Raw genomic sequence first — 22,140 nt, forward strand, 5'->3', positions numbered from 1 at the left:
AAATATCATAAAGGGACAAAACAGTAGATGTGGTTCAAGCTGAATATTTTGAAAAAATAAATACATAATTCAGCAGACACAACCAAAATGTACTTCGACATACTGCAGTTAAACAAGTGACAATAGCCTCTTGGTAACATGAATGCTACGGGGTAATATGATGAGAAAACCTTTATATTCCCTATCACACTAATGATACATATAGGGACTAATTGTCAACAGAATATACATATTTTGCACAAAACCAAAAAAATGCCTCAAAACAAAATAAAGATGTCTATGATTGGTAATTGAATCTGTTTGACTCATCTATCTTCATTTGAACAACTTTTCAGGCATGGTCAGTTTACAATGTTGTATTTGTGATGCAGAGCGATCAGGTTCCATTCCATTGAAGCACAGTTCAACAAAAAGGGATAAAAGCAATGTAAAATCAAGGTTACAGTACGTGGTCACAGTGCACGTTTCTTTATGTTTGCTTTTAAAACACGATTAGGTTTAGGTCTAGGTATCTGTACAACAAGCCCTACCTTCTCATGGACAAGTATAAGAAAGACTTGTATCTGAAACTTACAACAAAATGTAATCTAAGTAATGTATTTAAGATCTGCAAAAATGTTGACAGCAAATAATAATTTACAATTTCATAAGCTTTAATGCACAGCAAACTTGCATGTGATCTCATGTTTACAATGGAGAAATAGGATGGTGTGTTGTACTGTTCATCGAAACTGTATTTTCCTGATGCTATGAACAACTTTATATAAAGTAGATTCTATTTGCAAACATGATCTCGGTCAGGAAGATTGACTTCACAGATACCCAACAGTTGAGATACATCATTGAATAATAGGATGCTTTCTCTCCAACTTTTGTAGGTTTGTTGAGGCTGTAGATTAAAGGACACATAGGTTACCCCTTTTTTCATATTTAATATAAGTCTTTTGTGTCCCCAGAATGTGTCTGTAAAGTTTCAGCTCAAAACACCCATCAGAGTATTTATTATGGCTGTTTGAAGTGTCTGTATTATAGCTGGGAAAAGGTTGTTGCTGTTTTTTTGCACTGGGCCTTTAAGGCGAGTCATCCCCGCCCAACGATCCCACGTGACTGTCAGCAGCATGCCTCAACACGCCCTCGGCTGCCTCAGGAAACAGATCTCACGTAATGTTTGTGAGAAATACTACAGTAAGAATTTTACCATCAGCATTTTTTTGTGGAGTTGCAACAATGAGTTCACGCACACACAGCGCAGACACACACACAGACACGTAGCAAGACACACACGCACATACATAGCGTAGAGACGCAGGCAGACACACACACATAGCACAGACAAGTAGCGCAGACACACATGCACATACATAGCGTAGAGACGAAGGCAGACACACACACACACACATAGCACAGACATAGCGCAGACACACACGCACATACATAGCATAGAGACGCAGGCAGACACACACACACATTGCACAGACAAGTAGCGCAAACATACACGCACATGCATAGCATAGAGAAGCAGGCAGACACACACACACACACACACAGCACAGACATAGCGAAGACACACACGCACATACATAGCGTAGAGACGCAGGCAGACACACACACACACGCATAGCACAGACAAGTAGCGCAGACAGACACACACACACATATTGCATAGAGACAGACAAACACACATTCACACAGGGAGACAGTGAGAGAGACACGAGGATGTGGTGATGAAGTGAATCTGAAGTGAATCGCTGTACTTCATTACACACGTGCACACGTTTTAAAGCATGTTAAACTTGTAAAACTCACTCTTGATCACGTCTGATGATGATTGATGATCCTAGCAAACTGAACAGACCTTTTTTTCCCGGTTGCTTTGCGCTCGTCCTGTCTAGTCAATATGAGTATATGCATTACTATGGAGACATGTTAATGCCCGCAGCTATCAATCAATATTGGTGGGCACCGCACTCCTACGTAAAGTTGCGGTCGATCTGAAAACCGCTCCAAATGGTCCAACGTTTTTATGTTGTTAAATTTGAAAAAAAAGGACTGTGTGTGTTTATATTACCCTAATATTACAGTATATACACTATACTTAAACACATGTATGTTCAAATAGCTTGAAAAGTCGATTTTTCACCATAGGTGCCCTTTAAAGGGCCATGAAACCCCCTCGTTTCAGCAGGGTGTTTTCACACCTCTACTTTCGAAAAAGTCAGAAAAGTGGGCGTGTCCAGCTCTGTTTAGGGGGGAGTGTCGGAGGAACTAAAGTGGGATGGTGTGGGAGTGTCTATTTGTGCACGCGCGAGTTTCAGAGTCAAAATACACACCCACACAGACAGGAGAAAGCAATGGTGTTTAACCTACATGGACATCTGTAGTCGAATTATTTGCTGAATTAATAAATGTTGGACTTTAACTGCAGTTTGGCTCTTTCATTCAGGGAATTCATTCATGCCCCTCGCGACAAACGAGATATTTGATTCGAGGAGCTGCTCTAAGCGTGTATTTTTCATGCAATGTTTGATACCGCACGGCGAATGAGAGAAAAAAAAAACTCCGCATTTCCCGGACACTTAGATGCACACGGCAGGTAGCGTCAGAAAGCCGCGTGTGTTATTCCGGTCACTAAATGCGGTGCTAACATTTCTGCACTCAGTGCTATAGTTAACTTAATTCGATATGAACAAACTGAATAAACAAAGAGCACTGGTCGCTCACTTACCAAATCTGTAGAGACAGGACAATCACCAGCAACTAGAGCCGCGTCTTTATGAAGAGAAGACTACAAGCAAATCCAGATTTCAGCGTTTGCAGATGAGAACAGCTCTCAGGTAAACAATGTTCCTCCTTAGACACGTAAGTTATTGTTGTCGAGCGTCGCATACACTGTTAATCCACACGTGACTCTGAGCTCTCACAGAGAGAAAATGAAAACGAAACTTAACGGCAGCAAACTATAAAAGCAACACTTCACGCTTGTTTTGCCAACACAACGTGGCGTCTTTGTGGTGTAAACACGGTGACACAAATGAATATTAATGAAGTTGCACAATAGAGCGCGCTGATTGGTTTGAACCAAGCCTTACTCATGCATTAATGTATCACACTGTAAGACGTAATAAGACACACTCTGGCACAGACGCCCAGTCTGCACGCTGGAATACACACTATTATGTCATGACCGTGACGCAGCTTCAAAAATTCGTTTCAAACAGGAAGTACGAATTTGCTTGAAATAACGCAAAAACAACCAATTTACACTTTTTAGTGAAATATAGGTGTCCTAATAGTGTTTTTAGCAGTGTGGGACACATATACGACTGTCAAAAGCTCAAAAAATGTGTTTTGGTGTTTCGTGACCCTTTAAAGCTGATTAAAAAAAATGTTGTTGGCGCCCTCTAGTGGATTGGTCATCTAAAACGTGCTGCAAAACATACACGGGGCAATGTATTTTATTTTTTGCAAAATGTAGGCTGAGGCACATATTTTAAAGAGAGTTTAGGTTGGAAAAATACTAACACATTCCATGAGAATGTGTTGCATGGTTCCTTTAAGCAACTATTTACTGACTGGAAGCAAATGAAACAATACTGCATTGAGCTTGTGTTAGTGGCCCTCTACAGATTTCGCCAGCATCAGCAATTGAAATTGCATAGCCCAAACACAATTTGTACCGCCATTTCACACTGAATACTGACTAGCCATCTGTCAGAAGGAGAAAACAACATGTTGAAGCCACAGATGACTTGGCTTGTGGTTCCGACCCATCGTGTGTACTAGCCAGCTATTAGGAAAAACAGGATGCAATGCATATGGATTACATTGGTGAAAACAGTCTTCCCTCAGAATGTATAAGGGATCACTTATTAGTGGAGAGCCGAGGCTGGTCCTTCCTTCGGGACGAGATGCTGATATGTGAGTCAGCAGGCTGCGTCTACTAGGCCTTGACACAGATTTGTTTCTTGGTCACCAGCACAGTAGTCACACTACAAGTCAAGCATTGGGAGTTTTGTTCCAAAAAATGCCATTGTGTGCTGTAGAAGGACCTCTCGCTAATTTGGAAGCATATGTTTCTGTGAGCATTGAGATTAAGGGAGTGTTTTGCATGTGAACTTGGAAAACAAAAGCAGTTTAATGAAGCACAAGAATTTTTTTGGCAATGGCATTAAATACATTGTATGGGTCAAAATAATCTAATATAAATATATCAAAACCTGGCTGGTAATGTGCAATGCACTTCATTTGGACAACTTTAAAGGTGATTTTTCTAAGTATTTAATTTTAAACCCTCCGAATCCAGGTTTCAAATAGTTATTGACCAAATAATCTCCAATCCTCAAAAAAACACACATTGATTGAATACTACTAACTAACTTTGTATAATGTATGTGTATAAATGTACATATAGCAATGTATAAACCTCATATTCAGAAAATTTACTATTTTGACTGTTTATGGCAGGGCTGCTCAATCCTGTTCCTGGAGATCTACCTTCCTGCAAAACACAGCTCTCACCCTGATCAAACACACCTGAACCAATTAATTAGGACCTGAACAGCACTTGATAATTACAGGCAGGTGTGTTTGAAATGGGTAGCAACTGAAATCTGCAGGAAGGTAGATCTCCAGGAACATGGTTGAGCACCCCTGGTTTATGGCAACCCAGCGTACCTCTATATACATTTCTGGAGAGCGCCAAATACGTGCCAGGAGCTATGTTTTTGTTTTCGCAAATAGAAATTCATGCCTGCTTTTATCACGTAAATGTTTACATGTGTGAAATATCCACTGATTGTAATATTGAGCTTAGTTGTTGGTGGTGGTGCGCATGCAAGCAAGTCATCGGTTAGACTTTTGCTGGCACAGCTGCAAACTACCCTTGTGCACCACAAGCCATTGAAATGAATGGGTTTCCACGTCCAGTCTGAAAGCTGCTTCACTCCGCTAACTAGCAATATTTTCATCCCCTTATTTTTATGCACATTTTGATCTATCACCTGACAACTGTGCCAAATACAAGCAGAAACTTCTTTACAAAAGTACAAACTTATGCACAAAATGTATATAAACTATAATAGAAACACATCAGCCAAATAAATTCCAGCATGTGCATCAAAAATGTAATGCGATTTTGTTTTAACAGATCATGTGATCACAAAAATGGGCGCAATAGGACGACATTAATGGACAAACCAGCCAGACCACATTGCAAAATATCAGAAAGTGCTGTTTTGATCAGCCTACAATGGCTTAGCCAAAATCTGTCATCAAAGTGGTTTGGTATTAACACCTCCTAGAACTATCTAGAGCAGTTGCACTCCCACCAGAGGCTGCTGTTGACTGACTGAACGACCGATCGACTGACCCACCCTCCTCCTTCCCTAAACCCAACCTAGTTTTTTCAAAATCAATTCAGAGAGAGAAAAGCCCTCACCTGATTTTTACCACGTTTTCACCCTGTTATTTACTTGTTTATGTTACTTTATGGCTTCTTTTTGTTGTCTTACCTGCTTTCTGGAACCGTTCTTCACTGGACTCAAACCCCATCATCGTGGTCAACTCCTCTTTGTGTCTCAAATCAGCCGACCTACATGACGAGCTAACTGGACAAACTGGTAACAGCGGGAAAGCCGTCAATTTGGAAGTAAGCAGTCAGCTGGTAAGCGTGAAAAGGTAGGCATCATACCACCCTGTAGTGTTCATTTTAAAGACAAAATCCAGCCATAGGTACCTCTGGCTACATACTTCGCGATCTCCAGAAATGTATATGAGCTATGTTATCAGAATGAGGCTATGTTGGTGGTGCAGTTTCACATATTAGGGAATAATGGAACATGGAAATTTGGCAAATACCCATACCAATTTTGTATATTTAGAAGTCAATTATCAATTTAAATACAAATTGTGCTTTTCAGCTACACAAATAAAGTCAGGAAGTCCTCTAAAGTTGATGCCGGCAATAACCACAATCAGGGCTGTTTGCTGATAATGATAACATTATAAATTGCCCTTTATAAGCTGATACCCATCCAGCCACCGATACATATATGCTCTCATATGATACTATCATATATGCTTGGTAATATTTTCAGGTGTTGCTTAATATTAATACTACCCAGGTAGCAAATAATTCTGGCCCAGATTTGGCATAAAGCATTCGTCTGGCACTGGCATACAAAATGTGGGCCAAACATGGCTCGGATTTGGCAGAGGTGGCACCATCTTTAAGGCAGCATGCAAGACATGGGCCAGATCAAATGTAGTATTTGGCCCAGATAAAAATAAAATAAAATTATACGTGGGCCATGTAAGTTTGTCCTATCATGACCCACTTTTAAAATGCATTCCAATTTTTTGGAGCAAAGAAAAATTTCTACCAATTGGTTGGCTTCCAGAAAAAGCACGACCATAAAGCGAAATGCTTCATGGGTCTATCAAATTTACTGCAGTCGTGACACACCAACATATCTGGCCCAGTTATGGGTTATTAACTTAGCTTTGACTTGGCCTAGATATGGCCCATGTTTGGTCCTTGTATAGAAGCCAGACTTGGTCCAATCATGTAACGTAATTCACTGTGGCATGTGGGCCAAGCAAAATCTGATTGTGTGGGCCAGATCTGGGCCAGAGCAATTTTGCTATGTGGGTATACAGTTATACATTCTATACTGGCTTAGAAAAGAACATCTTTTCATTTTCTGTCTTGTCTTGGTACAAAATTAAACTACATAACAGTCAAGCTATGATATAATAGGAAAATTATAGAAACTCTTTCGTCATTTTATATGATATGCTAATTGTTTAGAGCAGGGGAGTCCAAACTCGGTCCTGGAGGGCCGGTGTCCTGCATAGTTAAGCTCCAACTTCCTTTAACACACCTGCCTGGAGCTTTCTATCATACCTAGGAACAGCTTGATTAGCTTGTTCAGGTATGTTTAATTGGGGTTGGAACAAAAATATGCAGGACACCGGCCCTCCAGGACTGAGTTTGGGCAGCCCTGGTTTAGAGCCTTGAATGATTTAATGATCTTTGCTAAGCTAAGCTAAACGTGCTCCTGCCAGACCCAGAGATTGGCTAAATGTATTTGAAATTAGTAGAACTGTTTAATGCTATGGAAATTGAAAACATGTTTTCTGACATACCCTAGGTATGACACGTGCACATTCACTATCATTTTTATTTCATTTTCTTCATAGGGGACAACATGAGGTGAATGATGACAGAACTTCACATTTTTTTGGTGAACTATCTCTTTAAGATATCTGACACTCTGATCGAACGGTATTTTGTCCCTTGCAGTCTTTTTTTTCCACTTATGCCACTTTACAAACAGCGTCTAAACAGACTATGGTCTGCTACTTTGCTTTGTCATGTGCTTGCATAATGCATGGAAAACTCTCTGACCATGAACCACTAGAAAAACAAACATGACATTGAGATACACCGAGGTTAGGGTGAATTATGCAAGGATATTAGACATAGCCTCAAACAACTGAAAGTCAAATCAGCTATGACACTGCCTTCCAGTGGAGTCACAGTAAGGGTAATCCGAGAGTGACATTTCTTTCTGACGTACTCTTGTCTGGACTGACAGGAGATTGTATACTTCAAACCAAAAAAGCATAGCTGTGAGCAAGTACGGGGCCCGGGAGAACACAGACAGAGATGGAATATGAAAATAAATGTGCCATATGTGTGAATGGAAACAGAAAAAGAGACAGACAGAGATGGTGAATGAGAGAGAGAAACAGGTGGGAAAACAGGACATCTCTTTGTATGTCTGCCAACCAAGACTATTCATCAGGGCTTTGTGGGAAAGCCTCCGCTTGCGTGTGCTGCCCTAATATTGAAGTTGATTTGTTTATTCTGCAGATCTGTTGATTAGTACTTGATATTCAATTTATGCGCAAAAGCTTGAAGTGTTATCAAAAGTGTATCACGATACTAGATGTTCAGTAGTGTCTGGTGTTATTTTTGTTCAGGCCTACCCTTTCTAAAATCAGTTAATTAACAGTTTCTTATGTTTTATGAGCATCAGATGTTTATTTACACTTTCTAATTGCATTATGGGACTTTAATCTCTGCTGATTCAATAGTTTTGACAATATTTCTGTGTATTCAAATGATGCACTGTGCTAGTTGGTCAGGTAAATTATGAAACAAAATCCAGGCGATATGGGGCGGCACGGTGGCTCAGTGGGTTGCACTATCGCCACAAGAAGGTTGCTGGTTAGTCTTTCTCGGCTAGGTCAGTTGGCATCTCTGTGTGGAGTTTGCATGTTTTCCCCATGTTTGTGTGGGTTTTCCCCGGGTGCTCCGGTTTCCCCCACAGTCTAAAGATATTCGCTATAGGTGAATTGGATGAACTAAACTGGCCATAGTGTATGAGTGTATGTGTGAATGCGAAAGAGTATGGGTGTTTCCCATTAGTGGGTTGCGGCTGGAAGGGCATTCGCTACATAAAACAAATGCCAGATTACTTGGCAGTTCATTCCGTTGTGGCGACCCCTGATAAATAAGGGACTAAGCTGAAGGAAAATGAATGAATGAATGAATGAATGAATGAATGAATGAATGAATGAATGAAACTACTAAAACTATAAATAAAAGTCATTTTGCTAAACTTTTAGCATCAATATGTGGTTATAAAAAACAAAAGTAATATTTTACTGACAGTAAACGAGACAGGTGGTGTTCTTTTTATCAACGTTGCCATGCTATTGCAAGCAACAGGAACAAGTTCCTACATTAAAAAAAAGGTCCGGTTAGCATATTATTTGAGCGGACATTGCTTTAAGGGTTCATTCCTAGAAATGGATACATGTGCGAAAAATGAAATATTGAGTTGTTGGTGGTGGTGCACATGCAAGCAAGTCAACGGTTGGACTCCACTGACCTTGTGCTTTTGCTGGCGCAGCAGTAAACTACCCTTGTGCACCACAAGCCATTGAAATGAATGGGTTCATATTACATCGCTTTCCACATCCAATCTGAAAGCTGCTTCACTCCGCTAACTAGCTATGTTTTCATCCATTTATTTTTATGCACATTTGATCTATCACCTAGCTATGATAGAAACACATTTACCAAATACATTCCAGCATGCGCATCAAAAATGTAATGTAAATTTGTTTTAACAAATCAAGTCAAAAAGAACCACATTAATGGAAAAACCAGCCTGACCACATTGTAAAATATCTGAAATGTTGTTTCGGTCATTCTACAATGCCAAAGCCAAAGTCATCAAAGCTGCGCCCCCAAAGAGCTCTCACACCTCCAAAAGTCAACGTGAGTTCATTGCATTTCGTCTTCAACATTTGAGGTGCAAGTAATTTATCATATTTAGAAAAAGGCCCACAGTGGCGTCTCCTACTGCATTAAACTCAAAATTTCTTTTCAACTTTTGGCACCAGTTTATCAGGAAGTCACAATTTTGTTCTCTTTGACTAATTTAATGGACATTTTTGCTATATTTGCAAATTCATTCATTCATTTTCCTTCAGCTTAGTCTTATTTCAGAGGTTGCCACAGCAGAATGAACCGTCTTATTTGCAAATGTTTTATGCAATATCCTAATTTTGGGCATACGTCAGATTGCACCTTTGAATGTAAACATTGCTAGTGACTAGAGGGAGAGTGAAACCAGCGCACTGAACACTGTTCGGCATAGGCTCTTTTTTAATCTCATATAATTAACTGTATTTTTCATTTGACCATAAATGGAAAATAAAACAAGATGTTATCATTTAATTTGAAAGTATAAACCCCCATGAATCACAGAATACAAGAAATTATTAGTAAAGCCTATGCCAAATTCATAAATAGAACTATGGAAGCAGGAAAATAAGCAGGTAAGGAACTCTCTAAATGTCCACACACTGCAGTTTCAATAGGTAATGTTTCATGATAAAACACATTATTATTGATTGAACCAGCTAGAGGGAACCTAACGTAAATATACGTAACCATAGGTCATAATAAACTGCTTCCACAAACGACCAATATGGTTGTAAATTAGAGAGGAGGTAACTCTTAACTTAACTCTACCCCTTGGGCAAAAATGAAATACTTTTGGGATACTATGACGTGTACATGTGTTTCTGGGGCACCGAATTCTCAGAAATATGTCACCACTGCCGTCAGTAGGAGCTGGAGAGATTCGCACTCCATTCTGTCCAACTCTGCGCTGTGATCACAGGCCAGCGCTGATGCCATTCTTGTGAAGCTGCCTCCATCATCAGGGGCAAATCCTGTTATCCACGCAAAACACCCACAGAAGCTTCCAGTCCGTTTATAAAAGAAAATAGATCTGGACGGACTTGAGAACTAATCTCAGGCCCCGTAGGTCCAAAAACTGGGCTAAATGAATCATCTGTACTTTTCAGAACTAGATTATTCATGCGCTTTCTCGCCACAAATGGGATTTGTTATGAAATACACACACGAGTTTGGGTACGTTGAGTTCGTTTTTTGTTTATTCGCTGTCTGTGAGTGACTTTGACTTCAAGGGAGGACATGAACAAAAGCAAGCAGCACCAAAAATATGACTAGGAATGATATTAAATATCTTAGCGGTCACCTTGATGTCAAAACAGTCTTAAAAAAACAATGTGAAAGCGATGTGATATCAATTGACTACCTTGATGCTAAAACAACATCAAATTAACATCTACGTATCTGACGTATTAAAAATTCCAGCAAGTGGGTGCCAATAGCCTAGTGGTTAAATGTGCTGACATATAGCACCAAGGTGCTTACGCTGACTGAAGTTCGATTTCCGGCTCAGGGCCCTTTGCTGATCTTTTCGCTCTCTTTGCTAAACATGATTTCCTGTCAATTATCTACACTATTCTGTTTATTAAAGGGTAAAACCCCCAAAAAATAATTATTTAAAAAATCCCAGCAAACTATTTTGTGTTTAATAGACGTCTAATAGACATCTAAAGAAGACAGCTTGGCTTAAACAAGGCTAAACTTGGGCTGTCAATAAAAATCTAATAGATATCTAAGAATAGCCCAAAACTAGATCATCAAATAGACAGACTATATATGTGTAGTCAATCTTTTATGCTAATTAGATAAGAAGTCTAGTTTTGGTCTATTTTTAGACTTCTATAAGACTTTCACTGACAAATTTAGCCTTGTTTTAGCCAAGATGACCATTAGATGTCTATTAGACATCTAGTAGACATCTTTTAAAAACCAAACATGCTTGCTGGGATGCAACAAATGCTGATTAAAGGGCAGTTTGTACTGTACTTCATTTTTGACACCATGTTAGTTGTCAATTAGATGGCAATTAGACATCAAGGTAGCAGTGTAATGCCTAAAATTAGGAAATTAGACTTTCAGATGAATACTAGTCCAGTTTTGGCCTATTTTAGACGTCTGTTAGATTTTCACTGACAGCCCAATTTTATCCTTTAGCCAAGAAGACTATGTTTAGACGTCTATTAGACATTTAGTAGAAATCTTTTGAAAAACAAAAGTACTTGCTGGGATACGTCAAATGTTGATTAAAGGGCAGGTTATACTGTATTTCATTTTTGACACCAATATTACATTAGTATTTTTACATTCTAAAAGTGTTATTATTATTTAGGTGGTCAAAATGGCATCAAAGTGAAATAGAGGTCAAGGTCAAATCGATTGGCATTTTTTAAATTTATTGATGTCATGATTGATGTAAATTTGATATCATACTGAGTTAATGTCATTCAAGGAGGATTATAAAAACTGTTAAGAAGCTAAGAAGAGCCAGTTTAAAGTACAGTTCATGTTCTGGTCACACATCATAACACATCGTATTAGGTACACTTTTACCTTGATCAGAAATTGGATTGAAATTGGACTGAAAGCGAAAAAAAGCAACATCCCTCTTCCGTATCAATTACTGTCCCTGTCGCTTCAGCGCTAAATATAGCAAGGACAGTTATCTAGACTCCTGTAGCTGCATCAATCACAGATCCTAACTCTGGGAATGAAGGTGAGATTTTCACTGTGGGGGTTTTCTTCTTGGACAGGGAAAGGTTTTAACATTGACAGTCTTTTTCTTGTTTAAACAATTCCTGAAACACTGCTGGCTTTGGTAAAAAGATGGAAAAATGTGAACAAAGGAATCAGTAATGAAAAGGAATGAGGAAGGCCTGGCTTATGCAACCTCATGCTGACTTAATATGTCACCAAAAAAAAGGTTAGCTCTCTTATTTTAGAAAAACCTGTCTCGTTTTGTTATCCCATTTAAAGCAGACAGAAAGTATCTAGTATCTATTTTGTGCAGATCTAACACTGGCTTGGTTTCTGACAAGCTCGCTCTGCAGGCAAGAGGAATGAATTTAAAGGAACCATCATCAGAAAAAACTGTTCTTTCAAGACAAGTGGTTTAAAATTGTGGACAAATATCTAACGCAGTGGCAGTTACCTTTTACAGAAAAGCCTAAAATGTTAAAATAAATGTGTGAAGCACAAGTGAAATGCAGTTTCGAAAAAAATATGATCATTTTATTTTTTCCAAGAGTTCACACTTAGCTGATGATTGATTATAAAGCTTGTTTGGCATGCTGTCCAAGGAGAGAGCTCTGAGTTTATAAGATCCTCGCGCCCGGGGCTCCCTCCCGTTTGCAATGCAAGAGGGGAGTTTGAGCTCAGGTAAACCTCAAGAACTCCTCTGCTGTAGTAGCTAACGAACAGACAGTGATTGCTCTTAAGAGAGAACTACTTACTAGGAGTATGTCTATGGTGCCGATTTGGATTAGTCAATTACCTTAAGTTGCATGTTTTTGGATGGTGGGAGGAAGCCGGGGGAAACCCATGTGAGCAAGGTTAGAACGTGCAAACTCCAAACAGAAACGTCGGCTGGTTTGGTAAGGACACAAAGCTGAAGCTGCTCATGGACTGATTTCAGGAGTATATACACAGCACACAAATACACAGACTTGGCTGAGTCTTGTTGATTTGTTTATGTGTACATTACGATGCGTTTTCCTTGCCTAGTCGTGTTTTTGACCCTCACTATGTTTTGTTTGTTTACATTGTTTGCTGTGTGCCTTTTTGACCATCTGCCTGGTATATTGACTAAAACTCTGGATTGCCCTTATATATCTGTTTGCTCCTGTGTTGACTGTTGCTTGCCTGACCATTCTCTGTTTCATAAAGACTCTGTTTTCAGAGTCACTTCATGTTACAGAAGACTCAGCCAAGTCTGTGTGTTTGTATGCTGTGTGTATATTCCTGAAATCAGTCCATGGACAGCTTCAGCTATGTGTTTGCAATCAGTCAGGATCAGGAACCGGTGTGAGTGTGTGTGATGCATAACTGGAATTGTAGTCCATAAAATGGCAGATTTGTAGTTCTATGTGATCTGTGCTTACCAGCGATCTGCACAGGTTGAGTCGCTGTTGTCTGCAATATTATCTGGATGCAGCCTTTTTAATGCAAGCTGAGATTGCGTCACTCAGCGATGCAATGTCAGACAAAATGCACTCAAATGGAGCGAGTGACGTCACGGTGAGGGGTAGGGTTAGGGGTGGGGTTAGGTGAGCCCATTAAAGAGCATTGGATGCAGCTCAGATTGCACTGCAACAGGTCTGCATCCAGACCCCTCTCGGTGTCCGTGACAATATAACCACTGCTTATACAGTATGCAAATAAATTATTAACTGTGCATCCTCATATGCTGCAAATCTATTTTTATTCTTTACATTGAGAATCATGTAAAACAAGGACGTCTACAAGAAAAATGCGAGGGTGAGCAAAAGTTATACTCTCTCGAACTTTGGTTGCAACCTTGGAGATAAAGGATGACCTCACTGCGTATATATTCTTAGATCTGTGGTCAGTATCTGATATTTCTTGGTCATTTCTAACACAAGTCCGAACGGCATTCCTTTGCCGAGTGCTGATTCGTAACATGACCAAGAAGGGAGTCAGGAAACAGTGAACACAGGTGGAATGTACTGACTGATTGATGCCTGCAGGGTATTAAAATTCCACTGCGGCACTACAGTTCCCCCCTCCAGAGCAGAAAACAGATGCCTTGCCAGGAATGACGTGGCCTGGTGCAGCTCCCTGCTAAAGGCCATTAGTATAGCCACCAAAAGTCAATGCAAAAGAATGATCCTCTAGGGGTTTAAGTTGCACCGTGCACAAGGGACAGAACAAACAGTGATGAATCAGGAGGAGGGGATTTAGATATACCGTCTGGGTGCTGTTATTGTTATATCCGGCCAGAAAGAACGGATCAGAGCGATGACTATACAGCCTGGCATGAGCTAGTGCCCATCAATACCCCTGTGCCTGCTCCGCCCCATCCGTTAAAGCAGTGTGCTTACCTCAGCAAAATGTAGTGTGAGCTAACGGTCCACAATCATTTTTATATCCGCAGATCAAACCCCCTCAATCTTATCTCCCCTTTCTAAAGCTGCGTCTTTGCTTCAAGATCTCATAGCTTAGGCCCTGTCTACACAAATATAGGTATTTTCAAAACTGCAGTATTTTTTTACACGTTTTTGGCTGTTTGTTTGCATGAAAACACATGTGACTGGACCGAGATGTTTTGAAAACTCCCACCAGGATACAGTGGTCATGTGTCCACTTAGGCCCGGTTTACACTAATACATTTTAGTTTTAAAACGTAAAAGTTTTGCTACGTTTACGTTACCCGTCCACACCACACCGGAGTTTTCGAGTCCCGAAAACAGAGCGTTTTAAAAACGCTGGAGAGGCCGTTTTCATTCTAAAACGCTGCTGCTCTGTCTCAGTGTGAGTGGGGGAAAACGGAGACATCTGAAAACGAAGGCGGGGCTGCAGACATTCGCCTCTCTGATTGGGGCTTTTTTCTCAATATTAAGTTAAGTAGCCTACACACATAGTTCAGTCCTGCATCCTCTCCGTGTAAGTTCAGACTTCGCAAGTTTGATATGGAAAACTAACTCCCGGGTGTACTTTATAAAGTCATTCACATCACCCTGGCTATGCTGTTTCACTGTCAATAAAATGAAAACATGATGTGAAGAACTGCCTATTTTTATATTGATATTAGAAACTTAACAGACATCAAAAATGTTGAGGCTTCGTGTAGCTGCATATAAGCGTCATCTTCATGCATATTTATAACAAAACAGTGCCTATAACATCACTGCCTCCTCTCATTTTCAGTGAAAATACAAAACAAACCCTCTCTTTTACTGAATATTAGTTTTAATAATCAATAATGGCCATTTAAAAAGTATAACGTACAATAAGTTTATACAATAGAGAAATTAAAGGCAAGCAAATCAGTCAACTGTGCAGAATCGGTGTCCGCGGTGACATTAATTAATATATTACCCTAACTTATACTTGCGCTCAGCCAAAACACAATAGCCGAGAACAAGTAATAGATTCAAAAGACCAAAGTCGGGGAATATGTTGTTAGATATAGACAACAAGATGAATTATATATCACGTTTAACAAATAGTGAGATTAGATCCAACATAAGATCCTTGATGAGCAGTCCGACGTGCACAGCTCTCATATGGGTATGTGCTCAAAGCATGCTGCAGCGCATGACAGAGTGTGTGTGTCTGTGTGCTCACGTGATATGCGTTTTCTCTGTTTTAATGTAGACAGAGAGCTGTTCAGAAACGCTGGGTGAAACGTTAGTGTGGAAGCGAATTGTTTTTATTCTGAAGCGCCGTCTTAAAACTAAAATGCACTAGTGTAAACAGTGCCTTAAACTACAGTTTTTGCCTCACAACATCAGCATGCATGCTGTTTTCTGCTTTCTGAGTGACCAACATGGCTGGGTTCACACGAAATGCAGAAATTAGGTGAATGATGTGCGTTCACGGCAAATGCATCGCATATTCAGCACCATTCACACCAGGAGAGGGTAATCTGCCTTTGTCTCAAGTTTGCATTGACTTCTATACAATTTACTTTTTACAATTTTAACTTTTTTACAAAAAAAAAACTTTTTACTTTTTAAATTTACAATTTACACCAATTTCCCAGAGATGGGTTACGGCTGGAAGGGCATCCTCTGTGTAAAAACTTGCTTGCTAAGTTGGCGGTTCATTCCGCTGTGGCGCCCCCGGATTAATAAAGAGTCTAAGCCGACAAGAAAATGAATGAATGAAAACTTAATTCAGAACAGAGCGCTTAATTCTGACTTCTCTTTATGATTATTTCATGCAATAGTAAATGCATCAAATAAAATGCAAACAGTTGGAAGCACAGAATAGTAGCCTACAGTATATGCAATATTTATATGTGCAATATGGACCTATTAGTACTTTAACATCATTTTCTCACAAAGAGCAAATGTCAAGTTCACTATTAGCAGAACGCACAGACAGCAAGCTTATCTGTTAGTCAGAACTACAAGACATTTTTTATTCCGAATTTTGCGTATGTGTTTAATTAATTCATTGTTTTAGAATGTCTTGAATGTCTTGTTGTGTGAGAAAACACATAAGAAACAGACATTGCGGCTAACTGTATTGTATAATTGCCCTTAAACTTCTTTTAAATGAATTGGCTACCTGGAGATGTTGCTCGTGCACAGCCACCGATCCTATTATCCTATTATTTTATTTAAACCCACTTATTTAAAATATTCCACATAGCCTGCCATGGGCCTATAAGTAAAAAAAAAAATTATATATATATATATATATATATATATATATATATATATATATATATATATATATATATATATATATATATATATATATCAATATATCAAAATCAATAGGAGAAAATAAAATGATAAACGAAATGGTAGCCTGTGTTATAGCAACTGGGTCCAATGTGTTTTTTTTCTGGTCCTGCTAAAAACTATAAAAAAAACTAAGCAATAAAAAAAACACTAAGTGAACAATATTAATTATCATTTTTAGCCTTTTATTATGATTATCGTTATTATTATTATTATTTAGGCCTACAGTAGCTCGGAAACAATCATGCAACCAGCTGCTGCTCGCAAATATGTGTCTTTGCTCCAAAACCATGGCAACCAGGTGCTGCTCGGAAACAGCTCTTTGCTCAACATCAGGGGCCTCATGTACGAAGACTTGCGTGGAAATCTTACTAAAACATTGCGTACGCACAAAGCTGTAAATGTGCGTACGCAGAAAAAAATTCAGATGTATGAAACACTGCGTACGCCGAATCTCACGCATATTCTTTTGTACATCCGAATGAACGTGAAACTGAGCGCAACATGCACGAGCGCAAAACCCCTCCCTGCCTCCTCCCCCGTATGAATATGCTAATGACTATGCTAATGGAAAAACCCAACGAAAAAGCAATGGCAAAATCAAACAAAAAGAGAAACTTTGAACAGAATGTGAAATGGAGGTGCTGCTTTCGGAGGTAGACCGGAGAAAAGCGGTGTTATTTGCAAGTTTGTTCTCCGGAATTAACAACAAAAGAAAAAAATAGAGTGGGAGAGTTTAGCTGGTACGGTTAACACAGTTGGGTCTGAACATCGCACTGAGTGCATTTAAAAAAGACATAGTGTGGTTTATATCTGTAAAATGTTGCAGCACCCTCATCAGTTTCAGTGGCGCACCTCATAAGACGCATGTGATCATGAACTGACATGCTCTAGCATAAACTCGGCTCGAATCCAGCGTCTGATGAATTCTTTCTTCTTTTTTTCCCTGCTACATATCAGATTTTGCCCACTATTTATCACGAGAAAGACAAGTAGGAATCATCAATAAGTTTGTGCATCATATTTTATTTGCACATTTATTGAATGGAAATGTTTCTGATTCACGCATGCAAATTCATCTTCAGATAGTGTCTTTATAGCAATGTGCGTGCAGTAGATCGCTCAGATTACATTGGGAAAACAGGCGACCGCTGCAAATTGTGCTTTAATGTTTAGCTGGTCAACTGTATGGTATGGAAATCTTACATACCTACTATATGAACCCGTCTCATACAGCTGCCATTGCAAGGCTCAGACACTTTGTAGAGAAGAATTTAACACAACTGCCTCTAGGAGTCGCCAATGGAAATAAAACAGACACGCACAAAAAATGTGCGTACGCCTGCCAGAAAGCTGCCGTGAACCTACGCACATTCCCACGTTCAGTTCATTGTTAGTAAATCCAAACGTGAGCGATTCTGAGCGTGAAACTTGGCGTACGCAAAGTTTTTGTGCGTACGCAGCGTTGATACATGAGGCCCCAGGTGCACGGCTGCAGGACGTTTGGCAGCAAACTATGACCTTATTTTAATCACAAATGTGTATAAGGACAGGACTTTAATCAAGCCTTTTTCATATGGAATAAATATATTATGCCGAAATCTGATCCAGCAAAAATATGCAATATCAAACCGATATCAGAGCCAAGTATCGGGATCGGTGCATCCCCAGAAACCCTGCTCTAGGCCACTATAGAAATCAATACCTGTAAAAAATAGACCAAATAATAAAAGTTTTAAAATGTTATGTCACTTGGATGTTGAATAAAATAAAAACATTCTTTTTTTAAATAAAATCTTAAATATGTACAATTATAAACACAGTAAATGGTAATTTATTAAGTATTAATGGTAATTTATTAAGTATTAAATTTGAATTTCCAATTAGATTTATTACAGAAGCTGAGATGCAGCTGCATGATGTCAGACAAATAAATAAATACACAAAAAAATTTAGCATTTGTAGAGAAAACAATGCGAAACACAGTAAATGAGTGTATGCACACATATTCTCAATTTTATTTGGGTTCTTTTTAAGTCAAACCATCAGAGATACATCTAGAAATATCCCACATTTAACACCACATTAATCCACCTTTTCATTTCCCGTTAAGCGCCTAAAGAACTGGGACCATTTGATTACTAGCTCATTCATGCATATTCATGTATGCGTGACTTTTACATTCTGACTGGCCCAATGAGCTCTCTGGATCAATAGCTTCAGCTGAGGCTTTCTGAATGCCATTCAACATTTGCCCCGTCGCTCTGTGGGTGTGGGGGAAATAAATCTGTTCCCAATTCCCTAATCCCCATCACAGAATATCTCCTTTCCTCTCAAATATTTCATCAAAAAAGACCAGAACTAGCAGTGCAAATCACTTGAGGTACAGCCATGTGGTAAAACCATGTTAAAAGAGAAAACACACACATACACATTGCCTGATCACAACTCATTTGATTAAAATTTGGGTGAGATGACATAAAAAGCCATGCCTAAATGTTTTAATAAGGACTAGGCTAATTCCCCCGGAAGCTCCAAAGAACCTGACCTAAATGGTAAAATTACACATGCATTTTGCGTGTGTGTGTGTGTGTTTTTATAATAAAACTGTGTCATTCCTGCGTATGTGTGCGACTGTGTGTGTAAATCTGTGTCCCTAATTCTCTGAGATTGATACAGATTACAGTCAGTGTTGAAGGATTTGGACTTGTTTCAATGGCAGGTACAGAGTCTATCGTAGCCAGCAGCAGGTACAGTGTCCAAAACTAACCGAGAGACTGGTCTAAATATATACCAATGCGTTTCCAGTGTTTTGGTTGCTATCTTGTCCCTGCAGGCTGGGAGTCTGTCTGGCCGCCTGTTTGTTTGAATACACAGCCCGTCTGCCAAAATGTGCCCTTTAGACAAATTGTGCCCTCTCAACATGGTGAGCATGTCCAAGACCTTGATTTACCCAGTTAAATCATCAAGAGAGAGAGAGAGGGAGACTGGAGCCATATGTCTTTGAATAATATTAATGGCTCTTTGTTTACCCTGGTGAAAATGTTTTGTTTGCTAAATCTTTAAAGTAGATACAGTTGAAGGCAAAATGATAAACCCTGATGTGAAATTCTAATTATTTTGCAAGTGATGTTTAACAGAGAGTAAGGAATTTTTCAGAGTATTTCCTATTGTATTTTTTCTTCAAGCCAAATCCACTGTAAAAATGTTTTTTTTTTTGTTTTCATTGGCTACTGAACATAACACTGGTGTCTATTGAGTTGTCTAATTAACCAACCCAGGCTCATTATTGATACGTACCCTTATATACACTTCTGGAGAGTGCGAAATACATCCAAGGAGGTAAATTTTTTGCAGCTTTTGTTTTCGTGAATCCACTAGAGCCCGCTGTGTATGCTTTTTCAGATCTCAAATTCCTCTTTTGCTTGCTGTTCTTGTGTAAATTCAACAGAGGCCGCTGTCAACTGGCTGATTGACAGATCGACTGACCGTTAAACCCACTCACCCCATTCACCAAACCCAACCGATTGTGTTTTCATAAGCACTGACTGACCCGATCCCCCCCTTCCCTAAACCCAACCAACAGTGTTTTTAAAGCAATCCAGAACAAGAAAAGCCCTCGCAGCTGCCTGTATTTTACAGGCGTTTTCAGATCTTACCATGTTCTCACCCTGTTATTTACTTATTTATTTAATTTTTTGTTTGTTTTACCTGCTTGCCGGACTCAAACCCTGTCCTCGCGGTCAACTCCTCTATGGAGCTCCTCTACGTATGCAGCGAGCTACTGGGCCAACGGTAAGGTAACGGTAAGGTAAGGTAAGCGGTCATCTAGTAGCGCGAAAAGAAATAAAAACATCGGCAGTGTCATACTGCCCCATAGCATTCAATTTAAAGATGAAATGCAGCCGTGCTTAGCTCAGCCTACATAATTCGAGATCTACAGAAATGTATACGGGGTACATTTTCACAATGAGCCTGTGTTGTAATTAACCTAAGCTGTCTAGTTAACCTAATTTAAGCCTAAAATAAGTCTCTGATGTCTCTAGAGCAGGGGTCTCAAACTGCCTCAAACCGCTCCACAATGCCCCTCCCCCAAGTCTTCTATTTGCATGAGCATAAGCATACACCCCCCTCGGTCTTCAAGCGATCATAAGCATCATCTCCCTCCTTCATCTTCACTTTACGCTTCATCTCCCCCCCACAACTCCATCCCCCAATCCCCCCACCGGTCTTCACTTAATGTGATCATAAGCATTATCTTCCCCAATCCCCCCTCCCCCCACTGGTCTTCACTTAACGTGATCATAAGCATTATCGACACCTGGAAAATGCCAGAAGGGCCGGACCAATTTAAAATTTGGGCCAGTCAGTTTTAAAAAAAAAAATATGTATTGTTTTTAAGTGCAGACAGCTTTTATCTCTTGCTAGATGTGATATGATGATCATGATGATGATAATAATAATAATAATAATAATAATAATAATAATAATAATAATAAATCTTAAGCATTTGGCCCAATCAGCAACTGCCACATGGTTTCAAGATGGGCCGACCCAGTCCGAGTTTACCCGGACATAATCAAAATCTGGCAAGAATGTCATATTATTTCACCATCTGTACACCAAAATAAAAAGTGAATGTGCGTGTCTGTGGGTGGGGCTGTGTCGGTGTGCTAATGTGGGTTGGTGTGGCTACAGTGCCAGGACTGAATTTTTGTCCCAGTCCGCCCCTGATCCTAGTTGTGTTACTTTAAATTCAAATGAGGTTGTGCCCCCTTATTTCAAATGAGGGCGGAGCTACACATGCCTTTGTGTTAGCACAGAGGCAGATTCAAAAACAAGACTAACAAATGAGTGAGAGATCAGTAATGGGTGGGGCTTTCCTCTTCTGATGACACATACACTGGAAGAATGTCAATCCAAGTGTTTCTGCCGACTGTTTTTATCACGTGTGATAATATAAATAAAATAAATACATTTTTACCATTACAAGCTGGTTATATTGACAGACTGTTGCCACACAAATGCGTTTAAACCCCTTAAAAAAGTGATTTTTGCATAATAGAACCCTTTTAGGTATACCAAAGTATTATTTTCAATGTTTGACTGTACACATGTGCTAACATACACATAAAAATACAAAGCTTTTCAACCAATGGCCTCTGAAGTGAACAAAAATAGCTTGAATTGCTCATTCCTAGTGCTTCTTCCTCCTTCTTAAAATCCCCATATATCAGCTCCCGGGCGAGCAAACTTCTCGCATTGAGGGTTCAGAATTAATCATAGTGAGTGTTACTGAGGATGAGAATGCGACTAAGCACACAGCCAGATGGACTTCACAGGGGCACTTGAAGCTCGCTGTGACGCCAGCAAAAAAACTGCACAAAACCAACTCCATTAGTGCCATTCACGTCAATATATCAGATCCCACTT

General features: G+C 39.5%; 1 protein-coding gene across 24 annotated transcripts in view; it reads right to left on the minus strand.

Moving 5' to 3' along the window:
- dbn1 (drebrin 1) overlaps nucleotides 1–22,140 on the minus strand; it is a 175,742-nt gene that overhangs the window by 129,569 nt on the left and 24,033 nt on the right. The window lies entirely within an intron of this gene.

The sequence above is a fragment of the Danio rerio genome, chromosome 21, assembly GCF_052040795.2.
Source record: "Danio rerio strain M-AB ecotype USA chromosome 21, GRCz13ab, whole genome shotgun sequence".
Taxonomy (NCBI): domain Eukaryota; kingdom Metazoa; phylum Chordata; class Actinopteri; order Cypriniformes; family Danionidae; genus Danio; species Danio rerio.